At 47.7% G+C, this 8,017-nt stretch overlaps 2 pseudogenes; one reads left to right on the plus strand and one right to left on the minus strand.

Moving 5' to 3' along the window:
• The first annotated feature begins 3,710 nt into the window (after positions 1-3,710).
• On the plus strand, positions 3,711-4,972 carry LOC123153938 (uncharacterized; annotated as a pseudogene).
• A 450-nt stretch (positions 4,973-5,422) lies between these two features.
• LOC123153939 (phytoene synthase 1, chloroplastic-like) lies at positions 5,423-6,487 on the minus strand (annotated as a pseudogene).
• Positions 6,488-8,017: the final 1,530 nt, after the last annotated feature.

The following is an 8,017-nucleotide window of genomic DNA, read 5'->3' on the forward strand; positions in this document are numbered from 1 at the left end:
TCTTTCTGAAAAAGCTTCTGAATGAACATTTAGGATCTGTTTCAGATTTCCTTTGAGAGCAGCTGGCGTATTTGGACTGAAGTAAATAGAACCTTTTGCTCTGTTGACAAATTGCCCGGAAGCCTCTCCATAAATCCTGAGAATCTCATTTAGTCGAGATGCACTCTCAGTGCTCACTTTGATGAAGATCAGACTATCATCAGCGAATAAAAGGTGACTTACCCACGGCGCTCCGAAGCTAACTCGGATACCACGATCACTGTAGTTTCTGTAGTATTTCAGCAGCGAAGAGAATCCTTTGGCACATAACAGGAAAATATATGGTGATATAGGACAACCCTGCCGAAGGCCTCTGGAGGGAGTAAAGAAAGGCAGCAACTCCCTGTTAACTCGAACAAAGAATCGAACTGAGGTAACACATTTCATAATTAGTCTTACCAGGTTGCCGGCAAGACCAAGTCTCAAGAGCATGGCCTCAAGAAAATGTCACTCGACGCGATTGTAAGCTTTCATCATGTCCAGTTTGATGGCGCACGAATAGTTTCTTCCTTTCTTCCGTCTTTTCATCGTATGAACACTTTCATATGCCACCAGGACATTGTCCGTGATCAAACGACCCGGGACGAAAGCACTTTGTTCTTCACTGACAATCTCGTCCATACATGGCCTCAGCCGATTGGTGATCACCTTGACGGCAATTTTGTAAAGGACTGGACATAATGCAATGGGACGATATTGTGAAATACTCTGTGGATGACGTACCTTTGGAATTAACGTGATGGAAGTGTCGTTTAGTCCAGCTGGTAGCTCACCACCATTTAGAAAATCAAGCACTGCCAGAATTATGTCATCTTGCAATAAGTTCCAGTGGCGCTGATAAAACCCCGCGGTGAATTCGTCTACCCCGGTCGCCTTCGACGGCGCCATTTGGAATATTGCAGTAGTTATCTCCGAGGCTTCATACGGTTTACACATCAAGTCATTCATGGCCAGTGTAACCCGGCTGGGTACATGTGATAACAAATCATCACTATTGCTAAAATCTTGGGAGGTGTATAGTTCTTGGTAGAAAGCAAGAATTTCCTCCTCATCTTCATCTCCCGAGGCGCAAACCGAGCCATCCGATCGCTGCAGATTTGCAATCTTGTTAATGCGTTTATGTTGCTTTGCTTGCGCGTGAAAATAAGCCGTATTCCGATCCCCTTTGCGCAGCCAGGGGACACGAGAGCATTGTTTCAACCATATCTCCTCCAGTCATAGCGCTTCTCTAAGCTTTGACATGGTTACCTTCTCCTCATCATATGGACCACGTCCCATAGATTGGCAACGTAGCCTATCAAGCCGTTTTTGAAGTTGCCTGACATTTCTTCTCAAGCACCCAAACTCACGGACACCCCATGGTGCTAGTTTACGCTGTAGGGCTTCAAGAGAGTCCATTACGCCATATAAACCTGGCTGCCGAACTTGATCACGCCAAGTGTCAGAAACCAGTTGCTCATAATCACTGTGGGACTGCCATACATTCTCGTAGCGAAAGGGTTTATGCATATGTGAGTTGTTGTTGTAGTTTTGCCGCCGTAGATTAGCCACCACAAAGCAGTGCTCAGATTCTACTGAGCACACATGGCGCACACGAGAGTGTTCAAACCTCTGTCTGAATTCCTCGTTGGCAAAGGCCTGATCCAGCCGGGCTTTAACATTAGCATCTCCAGGTTGCCGGTTGTCCCAGGTGTACGGAACTCCCGACCAGCCAAGATCCTGGAGAGCACAGTCGTCTGTGGCATCGCAAAAAGCTCTCATTTGCCTGTCCGGTCGTGCTACACGACTAAAATGCTCGCTCCCATAAAGGGTTTCGTTGAAATCACCCATACATTACCACGCTGAGTGTGGCAGGCCATGTAGGGTACAAAGGAACCGCCAACTGTGATGTCTATTTTCGGCTCTTGGAGCTCCATAGAAGCCAGTGAATTTCCATGTAGCAGAGTTATCAAGGGCATCGCGCGCCACAACATCGATGTGGGCTGAACTGTAGTTCTTGAGCTCGACAGAAACATCTTTGGACCAATAGAGACCGATGCCCCCACTGAGTCCATCGTTGTCCACTACGAAGCAGCCAGCAAACCCCAAGGTCTGCTTCAAATTCTCAACACGTCTCCTTTTGATCTTCGTCTCCATAACAAAGACCAGCACGGGCCCTTATTGCTTCACAACATTGCGAAGCTCGCGAACTGCCTCGGGGTTCCCAAGCCCTCGGCAGTTCCAGCTTAGGTAGATCATTGGGACGGGCAGGGCTGTCCAGCAGCCTCTGCCGAAGTTCCTGAATTGCTTGGTGTTGGCTTCTTATTTTTCGGTTCAGTCACCACATCATCCTCCTCCTTGCCTTCGCCCTCATGAGGCATAGACGTCTCCGTGGTATCCTTCCCATCACTATCTGTAGCAGTGTGGTTTGTCAGGAGAGGAAGATCCACTCCGCGATAAACCTGTGTGGGAGTCCCTCCTTTCCGTTTAGGTGCAGTTTTGCATTTCATGGGTGAGGTTACCTCTGCTCCACCATCTGCTGCAGTGCTGGAGTTCCTGGTATCATTCTTGCTTGATCTTGCCTGTTGGAGTTTTGAAGAACTCTCAGAAGATGCATCTCCTTTTTTCTCTTCCGGCGGCCTGAGTCCCTTGCCAAACGGCAGATCTCCGTTCTCATCTCTTGTGCCAGGCGTCGGGCAGAATAGATCAGAGTGGCCTAGATGACCACAGGAAAAGCAGAAGTGGGGTATGTTTTCATATTGGATGTCAAAAGGATCTGTGGTACCCCTCCTTGCTGAATCAATCAAAATCCACCTCCTGAGAGGTTTGGCTACATCCAGAGTCACTCAGGCTCGCAGATAGCCGCGCTCATGATCGAAGTGGATTGAAGTGGGCTCCTTATCGATCTGTTTTGCAATAGCTTTGCACCGTGAGTCGTTCCGCAGATTGAATGGGAGGTTAACAACTCGAGGCCAAACTTTTAATTTGTCAAACTTGAGCTCTGACGGGCACATGCACTCGTCGAAATCCGACAGTACAACTGCGTTTTTGCTGATGTGCCATGGGGATCCGTCCCACACACGATCACGGTCGCGCCGTGTTGCGAACTCCGCGACGAACGTGTTCTCCCCTACTATGCGAAACACCAGGCCCTTAGGGTTTCCCCATGCAGGCCGGAGAGCGTTGGAGATGGTGTTGATATGGAGTTTGTTCCGGTGGAGGATCTTTCCGGCCACCATCCACCTCTCCGGCGCCTCCGAAGTGAATTGGTTGACTTGCGCAACGAGTATATATACACGCGACCATTTCTACGTACGTAACTGTTTTCGATGGAGCGAGGCACCGACATCCCCGATCAACTCGGCTTGCAATACAAAGCCTTAATTTAGGTCAAAACACCGAAACGAATTCCATGACATCGCAAGTTTGACTCACGCGCGCTCGATCGGCGCCACATACGTACGTACGTACGTATACACGTACAACGTACAGCTAGCCTTATATCGATCGAGATCTTTGTTTCACAATTGTCCACTCGTCCGTCCCTGCTGGTTTCAGAGCCATCACCTTCACCTAGCTAGACTAGGATTCCAAGTGGTGGTCGGTTAGCTTGCTTGCCTCAGCTATTATATATACATGACATGACACATCGTGAAAAGCAACAGCAGCTGCCAAGCAGGAGCGAGGACGTCTCATTGCCGTACGCGTGAGATTGGGCCAACAGCAGCCGCCAAGGTCAACAGAGAAAAACCTAGCTAGCGGCCACCATGGCACCAGGACCGCTGCCGGAGTATCATTTGAGAAAAAAAGGACCGCCGCCAGCCCTCCCGGACGAGCTCGTAGGAGAGATCCTGCTCCGCATCCCGCCCGATGACCCCGCCAGCCTCCTCCGTGCCTCCCTCGTCTGTAAGTCCTGGAGCGAGGCCGTCTCCCAACGCTGGTTCCGGCGTAGCTTCCACAATCTCCATCCGTCACCCACCGCGCTCGGGGTTCTCCATGACTGGCACGATGAGGCCATCCCTACCTTCATCCCGGCCACCGCATCGCCGCCCCTGACCGCTTGCTCTGGCAGGCCGTCGACTGCCGCCATGGCCGCGCCCTCTTCCTCTCTGAGGACCGTACTGAGGAATTCCTGGTGTGGGAGCCAATCACGGGTGCCCAGCAGCGCGTACCTATCCCCGTGGCGTTCCAGTTCGGCAACACCACCGCAGCCGTGTTCTGCGCAGCGGACGGGTGCAACCACCACGACTGCCACGGCGGTCCGTTCTGCGTGGTCTTTGTCTTCTCCGTCTTTGATGAAGACGCTGAGACGTCGGCATGTATCTACTCATCTGAGACTGGCGCCTGGGGCGAGCCGACCTTAATGCACAAAGAATTCATTGTGGACTTCACATATTATTCTAGCGTGCTTGTTGGGAGGTCTTTCTTGTACTTCATGACATGTGGTGGGTTTATCCTGGAGTATGACCTGGCAAGGCATGGACTGACTTGGTTCGACACACCAGACTCTTGCAACTCTAAGGGTGAACCCACTTGCAACCTCATGCTGGCGGAGGGCGGTGGACTAGGACTCGTCGAAAAACTGGATCCGCATCTGCAATTGTGGTCATGGGAGGTGATGGATGCCCGATGGGTGCCTGGCCGAATCATCTACCTGGAAAGTTTGTCCCTAGTAAATGGTGCTCCAGTGGGTGCAAAATGTCCGGTGCATGTGTTGGGCTTTACCGAGGGAGCAAATGTCATATTCGTGACCACTGCTGCAGGCCTCTTCTCAATCCAAGTACAATCAGGGCAGGCGACCAGGGTGTGCGATGATCATGGATATGGTAAGCTGATTCCGATCGTCGGCCTTTACACTCCTATGCCCCGAGGCGAGCACTTGTGGGCTTCGGTTGTTAGCTCTCCTTCAATGGCAACTTCCCTGAGGGAGGTTAGCTTTGAGAGTTGCTGTTGAGTTGTAATAAGGTGACTGTCATGTAGTACATGTAACGTGTGTTTCCTTTGTAACTGTAGAACCTATTCTTGAGGACTGCTAGCTAGCTAGTCCTAAGGAACCTCCTTGATCTATGTCCCATCGCCCCTGTATTCATTGAATGTTCCCCTTGAGGGCTATGTCCTTCTAAAGTTTAGAAACAGCGTCATATTTTCTCAGTTCTGCATTCCAAACTGTATTGCTCGAATATATACGCTTACAGAATAATATACCTGTTTTCCGAATTCAGGACCGACAACGAGTATATATATACATCTTGTTCTGTCTTCAAACGCACATGTTCTAGCAATAATAATATACATGTAAACATTCGGTCTCCATCGAGGTTTGCTGCAGTATTCTTCTCCCTTCCTTCCCCAGCCCTTCATGTCAACATTGATTGCAGAGGAATGTGCCGATTCGCCGCATTGACTATCCAACTAACCGGATGAAGAGCTCGAAGGCAGATGTCGCGACACCACCCAATTTGTTTCTATCTAGCCTATCCTGACCATCTTCATCTTGCTTTGTTGTTTCTTCTAGGTCCGGGTTATTTCTCAGTGAATACGGTAAGAGCAGCGATCTCCCGTACGCAACAGGAAGCGCCAGCACCTTCTTCGCCTTCCCAACACAGGCCCTCTTGGTGAAGTTGTTGTAGTCGTTCGCTTCGATCTCGTCGAGGATCTGTCGATATAGCAACAGAGAGGCCCAAACCTGCAATTGCAATGCAAAACCATATTATCACTCAAGTGATACTTTCTTCTATTTGAGCCCCTAATATATTTTTTTCAATGATTATACATGAGGGGCGGCGACCCCCCTTGACACATAGGTTTTTTTTTGCGGGTCTTGAACTACACATAGCTCCTTCGTTGTTACTAATAATTAACATCGATGAGAACTCTATATGTAGCTCTTTTTGGCTTTCAAGTTGTGGCATTAGGGCACTTACCAGCCACCGGCTCTCCTTCCTACGCTCAGTCACCCCTCGCTCCACCTCCTCGAAGAACATCGATCCTTGCCCTCTTGATCTGCCTCTTCATGAATTTCCTCCACTTGTCGGTGATGACTCCTTTGAAGATGTCTTTGTCGGAGAGCCCCACCTCCGCGAGCTCGTCTTGACGTAGATATATCCTTCTTCTTTGCCACTGGAAAAGAAATATTCCAAAGACACAAAATTTCAAGACATTCCTATTTTAATACTCATATCATCATTGTTCTTCAGAGAAAGGGAAGACCGTTGCATTTTAGTGGTAATGAGTGGGTGGCTTACTCTTCTCCGACATCCCTGAGTATATTGGTGAGCTGGTTTGTGAGCCCGACAGCCAGAGCGGCACCGTAGACACTCTCAGCCGTTGCTTTGGACTCGGGCGAGAAGCCCGTCACTGGAAGCCTCATCACACCCACGGTGCCCGCGACGTAATAGCAGTATATGTAGGGCTCATCAAAGTTCCTGTATCTTGGCTTCTAGAGGTCCATCCGCATCCCGTCAATCATGTCCTCTGAATGTCTGGCATATGTACAAAGAGTTGGTCATTTTGGAATGTCGACAATATAGTTTGTAAGTAGTAGTACTAACCAGAAGCAAAAGTTTTATAATGTATTTCTCAGGTCTGAAACTACTAGGACTTTCCCTGATTCCTGTTCTACCTCTAGACCATTTCCAACTTTTTTTCTCTTGCTATGTTCAACGGTAAGATGCTCCCTTAATAGTGCTCCTACAGTACAGTTTGTGCCGCTGCTGGTCACTTAGTATGTGATCCCAAGTTCAAATGCTCCCAGATGAATAGTAAAAGTAAAAAAGTTAGTAAAAAATAAAAAATGAAAAACAAGGGTGCCAAAATTCGACAAATGTTTTGTGTTGCTGTAAAAAATTCATCATAAAATAACATTCTTGGAAGTCATGGTAAAAAAAATTGATGGTTCAAAAATACTATTTACGAAAGCGTCTTGGAATCCTAATTTTGCTTCATGACTTCTACGAATGTTATCATTAAATGTCATTTCAAAGTATTTTAAAATCATTGGCCTGTTTAACCATACAAACCTTCATTGTTAGAGTACGGAGGGTGAAACTCCAGCACAATCGAGAGAAATAGCGTTGGAACCCTATCCCTAGTCATGAGAAGCTTCCCCTACCCATCTCGTACTTAGCCGCCCCCGCACCCAGACTCCGGCAAGACTGCCATTGTTCTCGTTGCCTTCTAACCTTAAGATCATCGAGCAACTACTCCTGAATCGATGGCAACGTTTTGGCTACACTTGGAATATATAGGTACTGAGCTCAACTAGTTCAGGCAGTCGCTGTTGGCGCAGTGGTAAGTTCTCCCAGTCCGTCCTCCACGTATGCGAGGTCGCGGGAGGGCCATGTTTACCATCAGACCACAGTAGCTTACATGTTTTAGAAGAGTTTCCATCTGTACTTGAGCAGACTATCGCTGTTGAAATTCAAAAATTTCAAAAAAATTGAATTTTTTTGCTCGGGATGCAGCTTTCTCGTGGGGTAGGGAGAAACGCGGGAACCGGACGGTAACCAAATTTTTCGCCCGGTACCCAAAACCTTGATCGATGGTGGCGCCGACATCCCTCTTGGGTTTGACCAGGCGAGGTCTACGAGCATCACCCATCTAAACTCATGGCGCCAGACCATGCGGCCACTGTGGCCGACGGTAGCGTTGCGTGATTCTATATCTTCAAACTTTGGTAGGTTGAGTGCTTAGTAAATATATATTATTAAATTTCAATATTTTTTCTATTTAGTCAGGCCAAGTCTAAACAAACGCAATATTTATATTAAGCTTTTATACTTGTTATTTATTCTCGAGATTGGGTTGTAATACTTGATTATATTAGTAATATTATTCTTTATGCTCAAGGTGTGGAAAATTACCATGCGAGCTATATTCCTATTGGAAGTCACATTAATATTTTTTCGTTTCAATACATTATGTCTTAAACAGGTATTTCAATTCAATTGCCAAGAAATACAAACATGCATATTTTTCATGGATGGATACTCACATTAAT

This window comes from Triticum aestivum, chromosome 7A, assembly GCF_018294505.1.
Source record: "Triticum aestivum cultivar Chinese Spring chromosome 7A, IWGSC CS RefSeq v2.1, whole genome shotgun sequence".
Classification (NCBI taxonomy): domain Eukaryota; kingdom Viridiplantae; phylum Streptophyta; class Magnoliopsida; order Poales; family Poaceae; genus Triticum; species Triticum aestivum.